We start from the raw sequence: 24,885 nt of genomic DNA on the forward strand, positions 1-24,885 counted from the left end.
CCCCACATGACCATCTAACCCACTGTGTTTGGTTCTGAGGGGGCCACACTTTAAGAGATGGCATCCAAAGAGAGTAGCAGAGGGTACCTGGCCAGGGAGGAAGCAGTCTGCTTGCAAGGATGGTTTCCTAGTGTGTAGTTATATCCACCTAGAAAAGGTGATGACTTTTTCTAATTGGCACAAACTTGCCATCAGCTAAGTACACAAGGAATCTAGAGATTAATTCCTGGGAAGTTAGAAATCTAGGAATATCTATTGCGAGAAAGACTGAACGATTTACAGTGACTGTCAGATCCAGCCCTGGAGACCTAATCCCCAGCCCTGTAGAATAATCCTGGTCTTGGAGAGCACAGATTTAACAATCTCTGGTCCCACAGGTGGAATCCCCTTTGCTGCTTCTCTAACTCCCAACACTCCCTTTCAGAAAACTGGGCTTTGCCCTATCTCTTAAAAAAAAAAAAAAAAAAAAAGACATTGTGGAATAGTGGTTAAGAGCATGTGGAATCAGGTTGAAACTTTGGTTTGAATCCAGATATTGCTTAGTGACTAAGCAGTGCCCTTAATATCTCTAAGCCTCCTTTTCTTACATATAAAATGGACTGGAGGTGGTGGCAATAAAACCAGCCTTTTAACAGTAGGTGGATATTAAATGAGAAGTTTCTTGTAAAGGGCTTGGCCTGGAACATAACGACAACTAGGTAAGTAGATCTTGTGACCATCACCACCAGGATCTCCTCAGGTACCCACTGCCCTGCCCTGTGACAGGAAGGGGCACCTCATTGGCCAGTTACTCCTGGACTTCTAACAGTAGGCCTTCCCAGGTCCCCAGAGTTGAGTCCAACAGAGTAGCCACTAGATACATGTGGCTTTTGAACACTTAAAATATGGCAAATGCAACTAAGGAACTGAATTTTAAATTTAATTCAATTTAATTAATTAAAGGAAATCGGTCCTGAATATTCATTGGAAGTACTGATGCTAGAGCTGAAGCTCCAATACTTTGAACACCTGATGCGAAGAACTGACTCATTGCAGAAGACCCTGATGCTGGGAAAGATTGAAGGCAGGAGGAGAAGGGGATGACAGAGGATGAGATGGTTGGATGGCATCACTGACTCGATGAACATGAGTTTGATCAAGCTCGGGGAGTTGGTGATGGACAGGGAAGCCTGGTATGCCGTGGTCCATGGGGTCACAAAGAGTCGGACATGACTGAGAGGCTGAACTGAATTTATATTTAAATACCCACACACAAGGCTAGCAGCTGTCTTATTAGACAGAGCCAAGGGTAAGAGAGTAATGGCAGCGATGAGCACAGAACCAGGAGGGCCTGAGCACCCCTAAGTGGAGACAGTCAAGATGAGGTTGGATGATTATAAAAGAGGGGTGCAGAAGTAACCCTGAATTGAGCAGATCCTTTCACTTTGACCTGCAGAGGTTCTCTGCACTCAACTGCTTGTCTTCAACATTGTATTTTTGCCACTAAACCACCTAGTCCCCTCCTGTCAGTGATAGGACAGGACAGACCTCATAGTGACAGGTGCAGGGCTGGCCCTGGTGACCCAGCCTCTGGGCTGAGCTTAGCACATCCCAGCCACCAAGAGGGATGCTGTTTGCATTTTGTTCTCAATCCACTAAGAAACCGGAAGCAGCGTTCAGCTGTTCCCTGCAGGGAGGGCTGCACACAGCTCTTTCCTAGCTTGTGTTTTTTTCCAGAACAGTGGAAATATATCTGATGTAATGTAGCAGAACACGACAAGGGACGGTTTTTCTCTTAACAAATACTCATTTGAAATGGTGCCCACACCCCACATGAGGAGCTATCTATTTCCCACAACTGTGTTCCGGCAAAACCCATTACTAATTCCACAACTCAAATTAAAACTAACAGAGCTTGAAGGCTGGGGCTGACTGTGCTCTCTGCTGACAAGAAGCAAGGAAGGGTGGGGGGAGGGGCCCGGCGCACTCGCGTGTGTATGTGTTTAATTACACTGTTTAACACATCGAGAATAATTTAGCCACCCGAGTGGGGAAAATAAGGCACTTAACTGCTCTCCGGTGGAAAAGAGCCCCGTGCAAACCACTCTCAGCTGTGTGCCACCTCGCACACCTCAGGGCTTTGCAGGGAGAGAGAGGGTGGGGAGAAGGGTTGGAGAGAAAGAACAAAGATGGGGGAGAGAGAAGGAGGGAGAGGGGATTTGGGCCAGAGTCAAATCCACTGTGAGTGGGGAGGGCAAGTGACTATTTCTCAAAGAAAGTGCATATGAGACGGTGTGAAGGTGAGAATGAACATAAATTTCGAGCTTTAAAATGGAACTTAACACCTAGACCAGGGCTTTCCCTGGGTGGCTCCCGGCTTCAGAATCATCTCAGCGGCGTTCCCTGCCTTGATGGCCTGGAAGCTGTGAATGGAGGCTTCTGGCCCCTAGAAAGGCAAGCCTCAGAGGAAGACTACCCAGGGCTCTCTCTGCAGAAGGGGAAACTGAGGCTTAAGATCAGACAGGAGGTGTCTGGGCAGCATGGGGAGTAGATGGCTGTCTGCCTCCCAGCTTCAAGGCTGATGCTCTGGCCTGGAAGCAAAGCTTGTCATGGGCCCTGCTGAGGGGTATGTTACTTGATGTTTTGTTGGGGCTGAGAGGGGTCTGAGATAATCTCTAATCCAAGGTCCTTGGGAGAGCAAGTGATGAGAGAAGCCTTTCACATGGCTTCAGATTTACAGAACACTGCAGCACTCCAGATGGGAACCAGGTGCCAGAGAAGTAAGTACTCAGGATAGAACTATCCATCGTCTGCCAGTGACTCTGGGTTCAACGCCGGGCCGAGTGCCAAGGAGATGAACACCCTGGCACAGGAGTGGCAGAAAGCAGAAACCACTCGTGTGGCCCATGGACAGGGCTACCCCACTGTGCTCTCTAGCAGGTGCCCTCGCCATGTGGACCCAGCCTCTTCGGGGACTCATGGCTGATGGGTCCCTTCCAGGGCACCCTGTGGGGTAACAAGGAGAACCCTTGCCAGGCAGCAAGGAGTCTGAGCCACTCTATTAAGTCCATGAGCCACGCCTCTTCTCTGGCCTCCATTTCACCGTTTGGAACACTGAGCAAGTTGGACTTACTCTCTGAAGTGCTTTTCAGCTGTAACGTTCTGTGTTTCTGGAACTGAGAATGTTCTATGCACACTCCATGATACTGTTGGGCAGGCAGTGAAACTGGGATACAGTTTTCCTTTCAGTCAAGTTCATCACGTGCAAACACAGAAAATCCAAACATCTTTGCATGAAACGCATCTCCTTCCCATCTCCCAAATGCTTTGATGTGTTACTCAATACAGAAGAGGCCTAGAAAGTTCCCAAGTAGCTTGTCGATGTATTCTGAGGACATGGCAGAGCCTTCTTCCTGGGTTCTATAATTACATGTGTCCCAGAAACACTGTGTAATATTCAGTATAATCTCGGATTTCTGGGCACGGTTCTTCCCCCATCTATAAAGAGAGGATACACTTTCCACTTACTAATTTAAACTCCTTCTAAAGCACATTAGGGGGATTTAGGAAGTTGGGGCCTGTCATGTATCAAATGATAATCTGAATTTAAGAGTTACTATCTCCAACTCATCCTCCCCAGGTCACTCCAGACGGCTCGCTTCCCAGTGGGCTGGAACCTTATGTGCAGTCCCAGGTCCTCTTGGTCTCAACTGTCTCTGGGACCCTTATCTCTCTTTTGAGGGTTTTCTTTGACTCTGGGCAAAGCTTTTCTCACCTCTTCTGGACTGAGGTGAGGTGCCAAACCTCAAGGAGTAGGATCTGGATTTCCCAGTGATTGCCAAGGAGCCAGATGCACAAGCCAGAAGGTCAGAAGCATTAATTCCCCATGGGGCAAACTTTGAGCAATGAGAGATGGAAGACAGAAGGGAGCCTATGTGTAAACTTTCTCCCTAACAGCTTTCCTGCGGCTTATTCCAAGATGCAGCATTTTTGAAAGGTCGGTTGTAGGTGTTCTGCTTTAGCCAAGCAGCTGACTATGTCTCTTTGTGAAGAGGCATGGCTGATACATTGCTTTGTATTGCTTCCCATCCTCCTCTCCTCATTTCTTATTTCCCTCACTTTTGCTGCCCTGGGATCGCACCTCCCAGTGAGGCATTAGCACTCAAGCTTTGCCTCAAGCTTTGTTTGGTAGAGAACCCAGGATAGAATAATATCAACAGTAAAAACTAGAATATTTTGAGCACTTATCATGTGCCAGGTACTGTACATATATTATCTGCTAAGTACTTTACATATATTATCTCATTTAATCTTTTTTTGTGTGAAGCATACACTACTGTTACATTTTAGTGATGAGGAAACTGGGACCCAGAGAGGTTATATAACATGCCCAAATGATAGTATTAGAAATCACACATGGGAGGATCAAGTGCAGAGCTCGACACAGAGTAAACCCTGGGTCAGTAGGGGGATCATTAATCTGTATATTTCTCACTAGCACTTTTTCTTTTAAAGCATTCTTTCCAGTGAATCACTCACTGAATACTACCAATGAAGAAGTCAAAGAGGAAATCAGAATATACTTCAAGACAAAATGAAAATGAAAGCACAACCCTTCAGAAAATCTATGTAGCAAAAGCACTTCTAAGAGGAAAGTTTAACACAGGCTTCCTCAAGAAACAAGAACATCTGAAACAACCTAACTTACCACCTAAAAGAATTAGGAAACGCACAAACAAAACCCGAAGTCAGCAGAGGGAAGGAAACGTAGAGAGGAAATAAATAAAACAGATCAAAAAGAAGATAGAAGGCATCAATGAAGCCAAAAGCTATTTTTTTTTGAAAAGATAAGTAATTTTGCTTATCCTATATGTCAGAAAGTACACAATGGTAAAAAATAAAAGACATGGTTCCTGCCATCAGGATGTCCCTGATGATAATGTAGCCCTCCAGGTTGTGACTGAATGAGCAGAAAGCGAAGGTGACTTGCTGATTGAGAGATCCTCTCACTGCATGAAACGGGCAAAGTTGAGGTTATCTTCATTTAGGGAGTCAACTCACCCTTTGCCCTAGTTTTTCTTAAAACATACTTGGACCCTTTGCATCACAGACACCTACTTTTTTGAGCTACTGAATCCATATCTCTGGGGGTGGAGATTTCAAAGCTACAGAATTGAGACAGTCTCTGAGACATTTATATGCTTACTAAAGTTTGGAGTGCTTTCTTGGTCCAAAGCCCTGAGAGGTTACCCCTCACACCCTACCTGTTTCGAAGACAGGTGTATTGATGCAGCCTGGTCAGCAGGATTCCCCCATAGGGAGCCAAGTTGGGACTAGGTGGGTCCCACAGGCTTGGCTGCAGCTGCTTTGCGGGATGGAGGGTAATGGAGGATACTGGTGGTGGCACAGTGGCAATTCCTTTGCAGAAACGGCTGGCTGAAAGTCGGCTGCCCAGGTGTCTGCTTGCTTCTTCCCCTTGGGCTCTTCCTTATATGGGCACGGCAGATACCGCCCCACCTTAGTTAAACAATGACTCCATCCTGGGGCCTGGAGAGAAGATATTGGATTTAACTGCAGATCTTCCCCCAAGCCGGTCTCCACCTGATCCCATTTCACTTCCTGGAGTCCCAAGCTTTCAATTTCTTGGCTGCCTGATCTGTAAGTGCCGAGTTTGAGCTTCAGGGACTTTTCCTTCAGAGGAAGAGCTGAGGGAAGAGGGAAGTGCCCTTCCTCGGTGCCTCTTCTCACATCCCAAGGGCCTTCACCAGGTGTCACGCATCAAGAGCAGACACTCAGAGTAAGTCACACCACATGGGCTTTGTGCAGGAAGAGCATCTCCTTTTGACAAATATAAACGGCAGACTCGATGAACCCTGGGCGTGGAGAGACCCGGGGAAGGTCTCTGCATCATTCGTGCTTAATGGATGGTGGAGAAAGGGATGAAGCGTGTAAGGCAGGCACTTCCTGACTCCAGACCCCTGATAGCATGGCCCACTCATGTTGTAGGCCTTGACTGAAAAAAAATGCACAGCCTAGAAGTTGAGAATTCTTAGGACTTCAGGCCTGAGAGGCAGCCTCTCAGATAGCTCTGAGGGACTGCTCCAAAGAGGTAAGGGAGGAACCAGGATTTATAGGAGTTTTTGTAACAAAGACCAGGTCGTTGGAACGTCAAAAGGTTACCGTTAATGAAAGAAAATCAGGTATCTCAAGTTAAGTAATTTGGCACTTTTCTGTTTATGGGAAGAGGCGTGAGTTCGGGCTCATTGGAATCATTCCTTTGATATGCACCTCGGCTATCTATTGCCAGTATCCATTCTTTCTCAGCCTGAGTCCCCTCAGGGTGCACTGTTGGGGGTGGCCGCAGTGTCCCAGGTACTTGGCAGTGGGCAGTCCTGTTCCTCTCCATCCATCCAGGGCTTTTGTAGTGGCTGATGACTGCAACACCCTTTGTCTACTGACATGGCTGGCAGCATTTTTCTCCCACAATATAAAAGAGGGAAAAAGAGGGAAAACGCGTCTCTACTGGCGAGACATGGGAGGACCTGCTAAGGAGTGATGGGTAGTGGAGCGTTTGCCAAGAGAAAAGGTGGTGAAGTGGTCCAGGCAGGGGAGAGCGTGGTGAGAAAGCACAAATCCCCAGTGGACAGCTTGAGGAACTTGCATGAAGTGAGACCCAAATCACCCACAGACACGTTAAGGGCTGACGTTACCAGCACCCCAAAGCCCCCTTGGGGATCTCCTTCCCATTACTACCCTCCAGGAGAGCCTCAAGGTAAACTATTCCCGGTCCTGTGCCTTTTGATAAGCTCTATCCTCTTCCTCTTTTAAGAAAACAAATTCAGTGTTGATTTAGGGGATTAAATCAAAAGTCCCTACGAAATATGACAAAGGAGACTATTGTGGTGGGGCAAACAGGCACACAGAGTATTTGCCACGTAATCAAATGGCTCATCTAACAGATTTCACGGGTTTTTACATTTCTCTGTGGGTGGAAAAAGTCAACAAAGTGAGATGATTTTTCTTAGTGGTAAGAAGTGTAAAGTGCAAGCTCACTCAGCTTTAGTGCTGTGGTGTGGGCTGTGCTCTGTATGAATCAGGCAAGTCATATTCTTAGACTCCGAGCAATAGGTGACAAGTCTAACAATATCTTCAGGAGAAGCATGATAAACGAAGCTGGTTAGTTGGTATTTCCTGGAGAGGGGAGGTTCTGAAGAGCTCTGGTACCACAGTTCTTTATGTTTCAGTGCAGAAAAGAATTCAGCGAGAGGAAAGTGACGGGTAAGAAGTGACTTATTAGAATAGGATGCTTGTGAGTTTACAAACGGGCAGGTGAGAGATGCCACACCCTGGGAACTTACCGGGCTACAGTTTTGTAATCAAAGGAAAAATGGAGGGGTTGGGGGAAGAACTTCCTTGTCTTTCTTCAGTAGACCTCATGCTTCCATCATCAGCTCCTCCTCCAAGCTGAGCAGGGGCATTTTCTTGTCCCTTCACGGTCAAGTGTATGTGTGTGTACTCAGTCATGTCTGACTCTTGGTGAACCCATGGACTGTAGCCCACCAGGCTCATTTATGGAATTTTCCAGGCAAGAATGCTGGAGTGAGTTGCCGTTTCCTCCTCCAGGGGATCTTCCTGACCCAGGGATTGAACCCATGTCTCTTGTGTCTCCCGCACTGGCAGGTGGGTTCTTTATCACTGTACCACCTGGGATGTGGTCAAGCTAGGTCCATAGACTATTGTTTTTATGTGTGCAGAGAGTATGTCCTAAGGATCCTTACCTTATTTATCTCACTGGGCAGGACATGGGTCCCCTGCCACCACTGTTTTCTTGTCTGGGGGCACGTCTCATGCTTCTGCCACATGGTTTTGTTGCTAAGTGAGCGTGCTTGGCTTTATGGTTAAGCAATCCTGCTTTCTTGAGTAATCATTAACTTACAGGGGTTTCCCATATTTTTTGTACTTACAATCCCCTAGTGGGATAAACTATTTAATCACCTATTTCATCCCTTTACTCTGTCTCTATCATAAACTCAAGTTTTCAAACCAAAATGTCCTGGCACAATCGCTTACTTATCGTGGAATTTTGGACAAGCTACTTAATGCTAGGAGACGGAAATGGCAACCCACTCCAGTATTCTTGCCTGGAGAATCCCATGGACAGAGGACCCTGGCAGGCTACAGTGCATGCGGTTGCAGAGAATCAGACATGAATGACCTGCATACACACACACTTAATGCTAAGCCTGTTTCCTTAACTCCAAAATGGAGATGATAATAGAATTTAACTCATCAGCCATCATGAGAATAAAATTTTAAAAAAATGCAAAGGCAGGTGAATTGCTTACTACCATGCCTGACACACGGTAACTGTGCAACGATGAGTGGCTATTATAGTGGCTATTTAGTGAAGCCAGACATAGTACCTGGCTGGTGGGAGTTCAGAGAACTACTGTTAGGAGAGAGGCTGGGACCTCCAAGGTGGAAACCATGGCCTCTTTGGGGAAGGATAAAGGAAGGATAAAGATGATGACTCAGGCTAGGGAAGGAGAGCTTGACACTGATGAAGAGAAAGCCCAGAAAGGGAAAGGAACTTGTCTTCATTCATTTCATAAAATTCTGTTTCCAAAACAAGGAAGTCTACATAAGTATTGCCTGAAGAAGCCAACTGAGACCAGCGTGGTGTGCTTCTATCTGGTGTTCCTCATGTTGCTGACCTGAGAAATGCAGAGGCCTCTGGCTAAGTAGAAAGGAGCTGTGCTTTCTTCATAATGAGGGGGCTGAAAGGAGATGGGCCCCTTTCCTGCCTTCTGATACGGTGACCATGGTGGAGAGGGATGGGGGGACCCATGTCCTGCTTGTGCTAAAGAAGGAGGAAGCCAGCACCCTGAGAAACATGTGTATGTGTAGGGGCAGGGCCCCTGGGCACTGCTCTGGCCCGCAACACTCCAGCATCCTTCAGGACAAGGGCTCCATCATTGGACACCCAGGTCCATGAAAGCACAGTCCAAGGGTGATCACTGTCATTGCAGCCCGAGAAGGATGTGTGGACCAGCACTGTCCTGAGGCTACAGTGTGGGTGAGATGACAGGATACAGGACTGTGATTGCTGTTTCCTTCTTGGGTTGCATCCCCAGGAAAAAGTTCTCAGAAACTGGAGGCAAGAAGGCTTAGGAGCCCACACACACGAGGGTGGCTTGGGGAGGATTAGAGTCAGGTTACTCCCCAAACTTTCATTCTTAAGCTCCCCGAGGGGACTGTGGAAAATTCTCCCTTCTTTCTGAAAGGAGATAAACGGGATGGGGTAGGACAAGTACAGATTAGAAGGATTCAAAGATGGTTCAGAGTGGCCTGCAGAGAGAGGAAGGGCATTTGGTAACCAGGTGGGGAAAGGCTGCGCTTGCCCAGAAAAGTCAGTGATTGACCTTGGAGGTGAGCAGAACTCAGAGAGGAAGAGGCAGTGTGGCCAGGACAAAGGATGCCAAGCAGGTTCCTGCAGGGACCAGGAATCCACCAAGCCTGATGGCAGTGTGGTGACCCAAAGACGAAAGAGCAGATAAAACTAAGGGGGGTCTTGGACTACAGGAACAGAAAAACCAGACCCTTATCATCCTTCCCTCCCCCGTGTTGTAACTATTAATGGATTTCAGGTCCTCCTGAGCAGTATAACCTGTCTCCCCTCCTACTCCATAGGGAGAAGATGTTTGCCTTACTCTTCCCACCCCCACCACCCAGTATATGTGCCTCATCCAATCAGCAAATGGCCCATTAGACCCCTATCCCACGCCTTGTACCCTGGGTATAAAAGTGGACTAAGGACCCCTGTTCAATGTCAGTTCTCCCTGGAGCTGGCCCACTGGTCTAACAGTCTCCCACTCTAATAAACTTTCCCTCTCATTCTGCCTCACATCTGGAAAATCTTTTCCAAACTGCACCCAGACCACGACAGGCAGCACCAACCCAAATTCATGTGGGGGTATGGCGGGATTGCTTAATTTTGAGTGATTCACCTGGAAAGAGGCTGTCAGTCCTGACGGCAGAGACCTTCAGCGATCCAGGGACCCTCTCAGAACACAATCTCAGAGAACCCTATTAGGCCAGTGCAGCTTCTGCCTGGGGATCTGTGGGCTCCTCCATCTGTCCCCTAAAGGACGCCTCTGCTCAATTGGGAGTACAGAATGAAAGGGATGTTCTGAAGAGGTTAACAGAGCAGGTAAATGAATCCCCAGGAAAACAAAAGGCAGAGAAGGCGGAGAGATCTGGAGATACAAGGGGAAACCTAGGTATAAGCCGGCAGAAAATCTGCACTATGCTCCTAACTGCCCACAGACACCCTATGGAAGATAATCAAAGTAATTTCATTATTATGGATGCTGGCACCCTCAAAAAGTAACTAAATGAGGATGTTAAGACTGCCCAATAGGCACTTCGCTGGTGGTCCAGTGATAAAGAATCTGTCTACCAGTGCAAGGACATGAGTTTGATCCCTGGTCCAGGAAGATTCCACAAGCAGTGAGGCAGCTAAGCCCGTGAGCCACAGTTACTGAGCCTGTGAGCCCTAGAGCCGGAGCTCTGCAACAAGAGACGCCACTGCAATAAGAAGCCCGCGCACTGTAAGGAGAGAGTAGCCCCTGCTTCCCGGGACTAGGGAAAGCCTGCCCCCTGGCAGCGGTAAAGACCCAGCACAGTCAAACAAACCAACTGCTCAGTACCATGTCCAAGGAATACACAGAGGTGCCTCATAAAGATGAGATTTCCGTCAAGCTCAGATATGCCGGTTATGATTCCCAAAAGCCAATGTGGGAGGTCAAAGCAATAGTCGTGCCTCCTTGACGAGACGATGCTGCTGGGAGGGGGAGGCATCCAAACCTGTGAATATTTTTATCCACCTCAGAGCCACACTTAATCTGGAGAGGGCAATCATTAAACAATGGGCAGAGTCTGGAGAGAAGCACCGAGTGCTCAGTGGCAAATCTTAATCTGAACAATCAAGCTTTATTCATTTTCTGATCACTCATCATGTTAACCTTTTATTATGCAAAACTGTTGATTCAATTGCACAATGTAAAAAAAAAAGTATTTGGGACAATTTACAAGCCATATTTACGAGAGCGGCTAAAAGGGAAAAAAAAAGAAGAACCAGAAAGAATTTGCTGAAGAGGATTCTCAGGCTGTGCTCAGATGCTCAGTGGAAAGCTGAGCTGGTCATCCAGGAAGCTGACTGCCTACTCCAGTGTGTGTTAGAAAACTAGGAGCAGGCCAGGGCTTCTCTGCTGCAGAGAAAGCAAAGCTTTCCTATCAGCAAACTGGGGCATAACAGGGTTTCCTGGAAGTGAACACTCACTTGGTGTTGTTCAGTTGCTAAGATGTGTCCGATTCTTTGCAACCCCATGGACTGCAGTGTGCCAGGCTGCCCTGTTCTTTGCTCAGACTCATGTCCACTGAGTCGGTGATGCCATCAGTGATACTGTCAGTAGCAGTTCTCAAACTTAGGTGCACAAGAGTCATTGGAGGGGTAGGAGTGTGTTGAAAATGAGGATTTTCAGGCCTCCCCCCAGAAATTTGTGTTCAGTAGGTCTGGGGTGGGGTCAGAGAATCTACAGTTTTGATAAGCATCTCAGGAAATCAGGCATTGAGACTGAATACCTGGAGTAGCCTGGTTGAGGCTGGTCCACTACTTAGAAAAGCCAACCCCCTCACCACATGCACGCATGGTCCCTGCCGAGACACTGGTGCTATAAGAGGGGTCCTCTAGCCTTCACACAGTAAGGAGGTGGGGTTGCCCTCGGTGAGCTCAGCCCGGGCCCCAATGAGTAGTAAGTCAGGATCAGTCCAGCAGGGGGCAGAGTAAACTTGTAGAGGGGATTTCAGGGAAAGTCATCAGCCTTTCCTGTCTGCACACCTCTGTTAGCCAAATGATTCTCCACTCTTCCTATGAACTAGAATTACTTGGAAACATTTTTTAAATGTTTGTCCTTGGGCCCCACCCCTGATCAGTCAAGTCAGAATCTTGACTGAGTAAGGGTGCTCCTGGCAGTAATATATTTGAAAAGATTCTCAGGTGATTCTAGTACGATTGAGAACCACAGGTTTCTTTCTCACCTCCTGGGTCCCTTCTCTCCTATCTCCCTCCTGGATGGTGGCACTTCCATTGCAGTGCTCAGACCACACGGTCTGGCTGCCTGGAGGCCCCAGCTCTGCTGCCCCTCCAGGCCTGCTCTTTCTTGGAGCCCCCATGCCTCTCCTACACATACTCCTCTCTTTGCTCTGGGTGGTGGCGGGGGAGGATGCCAGCCTTCAGGAGTCCTAGAGGGAGAAGGCAATGGCACCCCACTCCAGTATTGTTGCCTGGAAAATCCCATGGACGGAGGAGCCTGGTAGGCTGCAGTCCATGGGGTTGCTATGGGTCAGACACGACTGAGCGTCTTCACTTTCACTTTTCACTTTCATGGATTGGAGAAGTGTTCTTGCCTGGAGAATCCCAGGGACATGGGGGGCTCGTGGGCTGCCATCTATGGGGTCACACAGAGTTGGACACGACTGAAGCGACAGCAGCAGCAGCAGAGGGAAGCTGTGCAGGTCTGTATCCCCTTTGTTCAGTGTGTGGATGACTAATGGTCTAATGGTCTTGGGGCAAGTTCCAGAGAGACAGAGTCTGAGATTTACTTGCACAAGGTTTACTGAGGAGTGTTGTTGGGATCAGTGCTTCCAAGGTAAGGGGATGAAGGAAAAAGGACAGGATAGAGAGAGGTTATGGACAGAAGTAAGTGGATAGAGGCCATCACAGCAAAGGTCTCAGCAGACCTCATAGAGAGCAGGTCTAGACCCTGGATGGCCCAGTGAGGGCAAGCCTTTTATACATACCCCACATGGACCAGTGATGCTGCCTCTGAGGAGGGAGCATGACCTTGGATAAGGTGTTTCTTTTCTGCCAAGGGCAATTCAGGGAAATGCCTGGAGAGGGACTCAACTGAGAGTCATTAATTGTTAACATTTTCAGCAGAAGGGGAAAGCCATTCAGGACCAGATGTCTCAGTCCTGAACCAGGATCTACCCGCCACACCACATCATCCACTACACCAACTGTGCCTGTGTCTGTGTGCACTCAGTCACGTCTCACTCTTTGTGACCCCATGGACTATAGTCCGCCAGGCTCCTGTGTCCATAGGATATCCCAGGGAAGAATACTGGAGTGAGTTACCACAATTTAAAACATAAGAGCTTCTCTGACTGATTTGTTGAATTTGTTTTTATGCACCTGGGTTTCCAAATAACATTCCCCTGCCTTGTCTCCCACCCTCGATTCACGGTCCCTGAAGTGCCTCACCGGAATTGGGGAGGACTCAGGAACACAGCCTAGAAACCCTGGGATCCAGGATCCAGAAGTTCATTCCAACACTCACCTCATAGGAGTTGAAAATGCTCAGAAGAGCTTTCTCCCCCTGGGGTATTTTGCCCTCTAGGAGCGCCATCAAAACTGGAACCAGGACCTTCCCTTCTCCACCTTGTTCTCCTCTTCCTTCTTTTCCAGCTAATAAACAGAAAGTATTATCTTTCAAGCTGTAAATCAATATAAAGGATTACAAAGAGATAAAAGCCTCATTCTTGAGAAATTTACCAAGGGGAAAAGTTCACCACTAGACAACCCTTACTATGCCAAGGCAATTTGGTTCAGACAGTAAAGAGACTATTTGCAATGCACAAGACCCAAATCTGATCCCAGAGTTGGGAAGATCCGCTGAGAAGGAAATGGCAACCCACTCCATATTCTTGCCTGGAGAATTCCATGGACAGAGGAGATTGGCGGGCTACAGTCCATGGGGTATCAAAGAGTCAGACATGACTGAGCAACTATCAATTTCATTTTCATGCAAAGGGTTAAGATTTTAAAGCAGACACACCCTATTCCTGAGAAATGCTTATGTATTAGCAGATATAGAAAATAGTGAGTCTGGTTCACTGTTTAGATAAATGTTCCCTTCTCAGATAACCATACTGATCACAGTAGCACCTGTTAGCAGTTTAATCTTGACCCTGTAGGGACTTGTATAATTTGAAGGTGTGTTTTTTCCTGGCTGAACCTGAGATACAATTGGCTATGACATAGGCCCAAGAGAATTTCTCTTAGTTTCGAATTTTTATGTGAGACTATACCATCAATTCATGGGAAATAGATGGGGAAACAGTGGAAACAGTGTCAGACTTTATTTTTTGGGGCTCCAAAATCACTGCAGATGGTGACTGCAGCCATGAAATTAAAAGACGCTTACTCCTTGGAAGAAAAGTTATGACCAACCTAGACAGCATATTCAAAAGCAGAGACATTATTTTGCCGACTAAGGTCCGTCTAGTCAAGGCTATGGTTTTTCCTGTGGTCATGTATGGATGTGAGAGTCGGACTGTGAAGAAGGCTGAGCGCCGAAGAATTGATGCTTTTGAAATGCGGTGTTGGAGAAGACTCTTGAGAGTCCCTTGGACTGCAAGGAGATCCAACCAGTCCATTCTGAAGGAGATCAGCCCTGGGATTTCTTTGGAAGGAATGATGCTAAAGCTGAAACTCCAGTACTTTGGCCACCTCATGTGAAGAGTTGACTGATTGGAAAAGACTCTGATGCTGGGAGGGATTGAGGGCAGGAGAAGAAGGGGACGACAGAGGATGAGATGGCTGGATGGCATCACTGACTCAATGGACGTGAGTCTGAGTGAACTCCGGGAGTTGGTGATGGACAGGGAGGCCTGGTGTGCTGCGATTCATGGGGTCACAAAGAGTCGGACACGACTGAGCGACTGAGCTGAACTGAACTGAGACCTTCTAGGGGCTTCCCTGGTAGATCAGTGGTAAAGAATCTGCCTGCAATGCAGGAGCCCCAGGAGACATAGTTTTGATTCCTGGATCAGGAAGATCCTCTGGGAACCCACTCCAGTATTCTTGCCTGGAGAAACCCACGGACAGAGGAGCCAGACAGGCTACAATTCAAGCATTGCAAAGAGCTAGACGTGACTGAAGTGACTTATCATGCACACACGTACCTTCTAGAAAATTTCATATCAAGGATTTTTTAAAGAGTTGTGATCTAAACCCTTCTGAAGGACTGAAGGAAACATTTTATTTTACTTTGTTATTTTATTTTATTTGAAAGGATTAAGTAAGATTTCGCTAGACTGAATTCGGATGTGGTTTGGAATCCTGCCTGTTATGATAGGGATAGAATAGGCAAATTTCCCGACAGGCAACATTTCATTTCTTAAACTTGTTTTAAAATGTGTTTTTAATCTAGTTGGTTCCTCAGGAGAATCATATGCAGACAGTAAGAATAGCCCTGGTTAACTTGCCGACAGTCTCCTTCTAAATGTCAGATTATCTGTTTTTATGATCATTCCATGTGTTTGGGATTGTCCGCGTGTCTAATCCCTTACACAGACAGTCAAAGCACACTTTGTTTTGGAGAACACTAATTTGAAGGGAGTTTGTAATTCAGAAGAGTAGACTCGGAATTATCTGTAAAATATATCCAGAGATTTCTTTCTCCCGGTTTATCATTGGCCCTCAGTGTTTGTATGTGTATTGGAGTGCTAAGTAGATCAGAAAGTCTTTAGGTGAGTCGCGTCAATTGGGATCAGTCAGGGAAAGTTTCCAGGAGGAGGCAGAACATATGGGCTGTAATTTTAGGAGGAGAGTCACATGGTTCAGCAGGGAAGAAAAAGGAGAACTTTCTAGAGAAGACGGAAAGTTCATGGGTGGTGAGTAGAAAGCTGGTTTGTCTGAATCGAACAGAGTCCAAATGCAGCAGGAATAAAGGGCCTTGTCTAAAATCATGATCACCAGGAGTTGAACCAAGATGGTGATATAGCACTTCTTAGACTCACCTCCTCCTATTGCCACACTGAATGTATTGCCACACACAGAGCCATTACCTCGGAAAGAAATCTAGAAACTAGCTGAGCAACTTCTACTACTACTAAGTTGCTTCAGTCGTGTCCGACTCTGTGCGACCCCATAGACGGCAGCCCACCAGGCTCCCCCGTCCCTGGGATTCTCCAGGCAAGAACACTGGAGTGGGTTGCCATTTCCTTCTCCAGTGCATGAAAGTGAAAAGTGAAAGTGAAGTCGCTCAGCCATGTCTGACTCTTCGCGACCCCATGGACTGCACCCTACCAGGCTCCTCAATCCATGGGATTTTCCAGGCAAGAGTACTGGAGTGGGGTGCCATTGCCTTCTCCAGAGCAACTTCTACACATAAGGAAAAAGAGATAATACCTATTTTGAGATGGATAGGAAAGGCTGAGACACACGCTTGTCATAAACCCTACACCTGGAGTAACATCATACAACTGAGAGGGAACGCCCAACTGCCAGCTTTTCGGTGACGTGTGCAGGTTTGGGACCCCACGGTTACTGTCCCAATTCTTCAACCTTCCACCTGAGCGATAGGCTCCCAAAACATCTGCTCTGAAAGCCAAGGAGGCTGTAGCCAGGAGACCCACAAGACTGTAACAGAGGAGCAGCTGTTAATGGGCATGCAAGCATTCACCAGGACCAGTTCCCCAGGGTCAGTTCAGAGGGAGCTGAGAAAATCACCCACATCCCAGTCTTTCCTTGAAAGTTTTCCATCTGAAAACTTTCAAAGCTGCTGCCTGAGGGTCAGGTTGCTAATTTAGAACACATCTTGGGGCTGTTATGATCTTCTTCAGGGGCTGGATAGCAGGCAGACACCTCCCCCACTCATAAGTCTCTCATAACTTGCTCCAAATCACCAGTTTCTCTCAGAAAGGAGCTTGTGCACACATCTGCACCCACGCTTTTGCGGCTGTTGCCCAAGTTGCATATCCCCAGATTGCCTGGGTCTGATAGCCAATGGGGCTTCCATTCATGAATACCACAAGACTATACCAATCAAAGGAATTTTAACTGACTGTCCCCTCAGGGTTCGGCCCAGAGGAGACAGACAAAACGTTCATTCCCCAGTCTTCTGAAAAGACCTCATCTCACGAGTTGCTGCCAACGTGTCAGCCTTCTAATTTATCACTTATCTAGGGGCTGGCTTTGATCCTCTCAAAGGATCAGGGAAGCTGGTGGACATCTCCTCTGCTGTCTTCCTGTGGTCTGACCCAGATTGCCAGTATCTCCCTGAAAAGAGTGTGTACATACCTCCAGGCTCTCCTTTTTGCAGGTGCTACCCAGTGGATGGGTTCCTGCATTGCACGATTCTAATAGCCAAAGAGGCTTCCATTCATGAGCCCCATAGAGCTGTAGCAATCAAAGAAGCAGTGGCAAGCTGAGCACCTGCACCACAGCCCGGTACAGAGGGAGCAGGCAAAACTGCCTGTCTTCCAGTTTCTCCCTGGAAGGGGCTTAAGTTCATAATTTCCCAGCTGCCGCCTGAGAATCTAACTTCTCACCAGCCTGCATCTAGGCATTAAATGCAGCCCTCTCCTTTGGGACACAGACAGGTCTTGGCACAGCCACTCTACTACTGGGAGAACAAAGACGGTGGCCTGGACAGTCAGAGAGGCCTGAGGGACAAGCACGAGCTCAGCCCAGGCTGACTGATGGAATTTATCTCCTACAGGAGACCACTCTGTCAAGACTGGGAGAGGTGGCTGTTTTATCCTGTGTGCAGAAACCAAAACAGAGAGGCAAAGAAAATGAAGAATACAGGATATGTTCCAAACAAAATAAGATAAATCTCCAGAAATAGATCTTAATGAAATGGAGATCAGAGATTTACCTGATAGTTCAAAATAATGGTCATAAAGATGTTCACTGTGGTCAGAGAAGCAAAGTGGGAATTTTAAAAAAAAAGTGTGAAAATGAAAGTCACTCGGTTGTGTTCAACACTTTGTGACCCCATGGACTATACAGTCCATGGAATTCTCTGGGCCAGAATGCTGGAGTGGGTAGCCGTTCCCTTCTCCAGGGGATCTTCCTAGGGATTGAACCCAGGTCTCCCGCATTGCAGGCAGATTCTTACCAGCTGAACCACCAAGGAAGCCCAAGAGGGAGAGTATAAAAAAGTATAGAGCATACATTCACACAGCTGAAGAATATAATACCCAAATGGAAAATTCAATAGAGAGGGTTCAACAGTAGACAGATCAAGTGGAAAAAAAGATCAATGGAATTTATCCCATCAGAGGAGCAAAGAGAAAGAATGAAAAGAGTGATGATAGCTTAAAGAACTTGCAAGACACGTCATCAAGTGGGCCAATTTATATATTACAGAGGTCCCAGAAGGAGAAGAGAAAGAGAAGGGGGCAGAAGGCTTACTAAAAGAAATAATGACTGCAAACTTCCCTCATTTGGGGAAAGAGACATTAAGACCCAGGAATACTATAAAGTAAGAAAAAAGATGCATCCAAAGAGACTCACACCACATTACATTATCACTATATAATCAAAAGTTAAAGACAAGAAGAGAATCTTATAAGCAGCAAGAGAAAAACAACTTGTTATGTACTAGGGAATCCTCATAAAACTATCAGCGGATTTTTAGAGAAGCTTTGTAGGACAGAAGATAATGGGAAAATATAATCAAGGTGCTGATAGAAAAAGAAAAAAAAAAAAAACCCTGGTAACCAAGAATATTCTATCTGGCAAAACTGTCCTTCAGGATTGAAGGCAAGATAAAGAGTTTTCCACACAATCAAAAGCTGAGGCTATTGATCACAACCGGACCAATTTTGCAAGAAATGCTAAGCTGAAATAAAAGGGCACTAGTTAGTAACATGAAAACATATGAAAGTATAAAACTCACTGATAGGAGAAAACATATAGTTAAATTTAGAATATTCTAATGTTGCTGTTCAGTTGCTAAGTTGTGTCCAACTCTTTGTGACCCTATGGACTGCAGCATGCCAAGCTTCCCTGTCCTTCACTATCTTCCAGAGTTTGCTCAAACTCATGCTGATTGAGTAAATGATGCTAGTGTTGTAATGGAGTGGGTAAATCATACTAACTCTAATGTGAAGACTAAAATGCAAAAGTGTTAAATAACTATTACTATAATAATTTATTATTGAATACACTACATAAATGGAGAAAGAAATGGCACCCCACTCGAGTACTCTTGCCTAGAAAATCCCATGGACAGAGGGGCCTGGTGGGCTACAGTCCATGGGTATTGCGAAGAGTCAGACACGACTAAGCATCTTCACTTTCACTTTTCACTTTCATGCATTGGAGAAGGAAATGGCAACCCACTCCAGTGTTCTTGCCTGGAGAATCCCAGGGACGGGGGAGCCCAGTGGGCTGCCGTCTATGGGGTCGCACAGAGTCGGACACGACTGAAGCAACTTAGTAGCAGCAGCACACTTGTTAAAAGATGCAACTGTGACATCAAAAACACAGAATGGGAGAGGGCTAAAAATGTAGACCTTTCATATGTTAAGTTGTTATCAGCTTAAAATAGACTTTATAAATACAAGATGTTTTACGTAAACCTCCATGTAATTACAAAGCAAAATCTCATATTGGATACATAAAAAAAAAAGAGAAAGGAATCAAAGCATACTACAGCAGCAAATCTTCAATTCACAAAAGAGAAAGAAAAGAGGAAAAAAGGAACAAAGGAATTACAAAATGCCAGAAATGAACAAAGTGGCAATAGTAAGTCAATGCATATCAATAATCAATTTAAATGTAAATAGACTAAATTCTTCTATCAAAAAACACAGAGTGGCCAAGCAAAGAAAATAATAAGACCAAAACACATGCTGCTTACACGACACTCATTTTAGCTTAAGGGACACGGTGGACTGAACATGACAACAGCATTCCACGCAAATGGAGACCAAGAGAAAGCAGAATTAGCTATACTGATATTAGACAAAACAGACTCTAAACCAGAGACAATAAAGAGAAATAAAGAAGACCATCATATAACAGTAAAGGAGCTAATTCACCAAGAAGATAGAACACTAGTAAGTATTTATGCACTCAGCAGAGGAGCACTTACATACCTGAATATTAAATGACCCAAAGAGACATATAATAATAGTAGGAAATTTCAATACCTCGCTTTCATCAATGAGTAGATCACCTGACAGAAATTTAATAAAGAAAGATTGGACTTAAGCAACATGTTAGATCAGATGAGCTTAAGAAACATTTGCGGGACATCCCATCCAAAAGCAACAGAATGCACATTCGTCTCATGCACACACGGAACATTCTGCAGTACAGATCACATATTAGAGCATGAAAAAGGCTTGATAAATTTAAGATTGAAATCATATCAAGCATCTTTTCTGACCACAATAGTATGAAACTAGAAACCAATTATAAGAACAAAACTGAAAAATTCACAACTATGTGGAGATTAAACAACATGCTCCTCAATACCCAATGCATCAAGGATGAAAACAAAAGAGAAACAAGAAATCTTGGTGTTAGCTGAAACTATTGTGATAATCATTTCATGATACACATAACGCAAATCCTCAAGCTGTATGCCTTAAACATATACAGTGATACATGTTAATTATTCTTTAAGAAAACTGGAAAAAAAGAAAAGCGACTGTGAAACAAATTAAAATGGAAACACAACATACCAAAAGTAGTGAGATACAGCAAGAGCAGTTCTGAGAGGGAAGTATATAGTGGTAAATATCTACATTAAGAAGGAAGAAAGATCCCAAATAAGCAAACGAAGTTTGTACTTCAAGGAATTAGAAAAGGAAGAACAAACTAAGCCTAAAGTTAGGAGAAGGAAGAAAAGAAAAAAAGACAAGAGTGGAAATAAATGAAATAGAGAGTAAAAAGACAATAGAAAAGATCACTGAAACTAAAATCTGTTGTTTTGAAAAGATAAACAAAATTGACAAAACTTTAAGTAGACTCACCAAGAAATAAAAGAGGACTAGAATAAAATTTTAAATGAAAGAGGAGACATTACAACTGATACCACAGAAATACAAAGGAGTATAAAGGACAACTATGAATAATTATATGCCAACAAATTGAAAAACCTAGGACAAATTGATAAATTCCAGAAACATAAAACTTTCTAAGGTTTAATCATGAACAAATAGGATATATGAACAGATCAATTATAAGTAAGGAGGTTGAATCAGTAATCAAAACCTCCCAACAAACATAAGTCCAGGGCCATATGGCTTCACCAGTGAATTCTACCCTTTAAAGGATACCAACCCCAACCAGTAACACTGAAGAAGCTGAAGTTGAATGGTTCTATGAAGACCTACAAGACCTTTTAGAATTAAGACCCCCAAAAGATGTCCTTTTCATTATAGGGGACTGGAATGCAAAAGTAGGAAGTCAAGAAACACCTGGAGTAACAGGCAAATTTGGCCTAGGAATATGGAATGAGGCAGGGCAAAGGCTAATAGAGTTTTGCCAAGAGAACACACTGGTCATAGCAAACACCCTCTTCCAACAACACAAGAGAAGACTCTACACATGGACATCACCAGATGGTCAACACCGAAATCAGATTGATTATATTCTTTGCAGCCAAAGATGGAGAAGCTGTATACAGTCAGCAAAAATAAGACTGGGAGCTGACTGTGGCTCAGATCATGAACTCCTTATTGCCAAATTCAGACTTAAATTGAAGAAAGTAAGGAAAACCGCTAGACCATTCAGGCATGACCTCAATCAAATCCCTTATGATTATACAGTGGAAGTGAGAAATAGATTTAAGGGTCTAGATCTGATAGATAAGAGTGCCTGATGAACTATGGACTGAGGTTCATGACATTGTACAGGAGACAAGGATCAAGACCATCCCCATGGAAAAGAAATGCAAAAAAACAAAATGGCTGTCTGGGGAGGCCTTACAAATAGTTGTGAAAAGAAGAGAAGCGAAAAGCAAAGGAGAAAAGGAAAGATATAAGCATCTGAATGCAGAGTTCCAAAGAATAGCAAGAAGAGATATCAAAGCCTTCCTCAGTGATCAATGCAAAGACATAGAGGAAAACAACAGAATGGGAAAGACTAGAGATCTCTTCAAGAAAATTAGAGATACCAAGCGAACATTTCACGCAAAGATGGGCTCGATAAAGGACAGAGATGGTATGGACCTAACAGAAGCAGAAGATATTAAGAAGAGGTGGCAAGAATACAAAGAACTGTACAAAAAAGATCTTCATGACCCAGATAATCACGATGGTGTGATCACTCACCTAGAACCAGACATCCTGGAATGTGAAGTCAAGTGGGCCTTAGAAAGCATCACTATGAACAAAGCTAGTGGAGGAGATGGAATTCCAGTTGAGCTATTTCACATCCTAAAAGATGATGCTGTGAAAGTGCTGCACTCAATATGCTAGCACATTTGGAAAACTGAGCAGCGGCCACAGGACTGGAAAAGGTCCGTTTTCATTCCAATCCGTAAGAAAAGCAATGCCGAAGAATGCTCAGACTACTGCACAATTGCACGCATCTCACACGATAGTAAAGAAATGCTCAAAATTCTCTAAGCCAGGCTTTAGCAATACGTGAACTGTGAACTTCCAGATGTTCAAGCTGGTTTTAGAAAAGGCAGAGGAACCAGAGATCAAATTGTCAACATCCACTGGATCATGGAAAAAGCAAGAGAGTTCCAGAAAAACATCTATTTCTGCTTTATTGACTATGCCAAAGCCTTTGACTGTGTGGACCACAATAAACTGTGGAAAATTCTGAAAGAGATGGGAATACCAGACCACCTGACCTGTCTCTTGAGAAATTTGTATGCAGGTCAGGAAGCAACAGTTAGAACTGGACATGGAACAACAGACTGGTTCCAAATAGGAAAAGGAGTAAGTCAAGGCCGTATATTGTCACCCTGCTTATTTAACTCCTATGCAGAGTACATCATGAGAAATGCTGGTCTGGAAGAAGCACAAGCTGGAATTAAGAATGCCGGGAGAAATCTCAATAACCTCAGATATGCAGATGACACTACCCTTATGGCAGAAAGTGAAGAGGAACTAAAAAGCCTCTTGATGCAAGTGAAAGAGGAGAGTGAAAAAGTTGGCTTAAAGCTCAACATTCAGAAAACGAAGATCATGGCATCTGGTCCCATCACTTCATGGGAAATAGATGGGGAAACAGTGGAAACAGTGGCAGACATTATTTTGGGGGGCTCCAAAATCACTGCAGATGGTGACTGCAGCCATGAAATTAAAAGATGCTTACTCCTTGGAAGAAAAGTTATGACCAACCTAGATAGCATATTCAAAAGCAGAGACATTATTTTGCCAACAAAGGTCTGTCTAGTCAAGGCTATGGTTTTTCCTGTGGTCATGTACGGGTGTGAGATTTGGACTGTGAAGAAAGCTGAGCACCAAAGAATTGATGCTTTTGAACTGTGGTGTTGGAGAAGACTCTTGAGAGTCCCTTGGACTGCAAGGAGATCCAACCAGTCCATTCTAAAGGAGATCAGCCCTGGGTGTTCTTCGGAAGGAATGACGCTAAAGCTGAAACTCCAGTACTTTGGCCACCTCATGCGAAGAGTTGACTCATTGGAAAAGACACTGATGCTGGGAGGGATTGGGGGCAGGAGGAGAAGGGGACAATAGAGGATGAGATGGCTGGATGGCATCACCGTCTCAATGGACGTGAGTCTGAGTGAACTCTGGGAGATGCTGATGGACAGGGAGGCCTGGCATGCTGTGATTCATGGAGTCACAGAGAGTCGGACACGACTGAGCGACTGAACTGAACTGAATCCTTCTCCCAAGAAAAACAGAAGAAAAGGGAACATTTCCAAACTCATTTACAAGGCCAGCATTAAAATGTAAACATAGATTATCTCTGAATGGTGATGCCATGAATAATTTTCATTTTCTTCTATAGTCATTTCCAAATCATTCATAAAGCATGTATATTAGTCTTAAAATTAAGGAAGATTTTTAAAACCATTTTTGCCACTATGAAAAACAATATGGTAGATCCTCAAAAATTTAAATATAAAATTACCATATGATCCAGTAATTTCATTCTAGGTACATGCCCAAAAGAATTGAAAACAAGGCTTCAAGCAGAAGTTAGCACACCTATATTTACAGCGTTATTTGACAACAGTCAAAAGTGGAAGCAACCCAAGTATCTATTGATGGAAGAATGGATAAACAGAATGTAGTATAAACAACTGAATAGTATTCATCCTTAAAAGGAAGGAAATCTGTCACTTGTTACAACATGAATGAACCTTGAGGACATTGTGCTAAGTGAAATAAGCCAGTCACAGGAGGACAAATACTGTATATTTCCATGGATATGAGGAAACTTGACTAGTGAAATTCACAGAAACAGAAAGCAAAATGCTGGTTACCTAGAACTAGGGGAGAGGGCTATGGGGAATTGCTTTAATGGGCACAGAGTTGCAGTTTTGCAAGATGAAAAGAGCTCTGGAGTTGGATGGTGGCGATGGTTGCACAGTCATGTGAACGTATGCAACATCACTGAATTGCATACTCAAAGTTAAAATGGTAAATTTCAGTTTATATTTTGTTGGTTAGTTGCTAAGTCGTGTCTGACTCTTGCAACCCCATGGGGTGTAGCCCACTAGGCTCTTCTGTCCACAGGATTTCCCAGGCAAGAGTACTGGAGTGGGTTGCCGTTTCCATCTCCAGGGGATCTTCTCAATCCAGGGATCTAAACTGTGTCTCCTACATTGGCAGGCAGATTCTTTACTACTGAGCCACCAGGGAAGCCCCCATGTTTTATATATATATATGATATATTTATATGTATATATTTTTAACCACAGTTTTTAAAAGTGTATTTTCATCTGACTTGAATTAAAATCCAGATAATGCCAGGTCCTAGATAAAGTGATAAAGTTGGTGATAAAGTTGGAAGGCAGTGGGCCACATGGGCCTCGATGTCCCAGCTGAGCTGTGATGTCAGAGGAGTCATGGAAAAGAGACACGGAGAGTACGGGACTGCAGGAGAGCCAGTCT

Source organism: Capricornis sumatraensis, chromosome 1 (assembly GCF_032405125.1).
Source record: "Capricornis sumatraensis isolate serow.1 chromosome 1, serow.2, whole genome shotgun sequence".
NCBI classification, from domain to species: domain Eukaryota; kingdom Metazoa; phylum Chordata; class Mammalia; order Artiodactyla; family Bovidae; genus Capricornis; species Capricornis sumatraensis.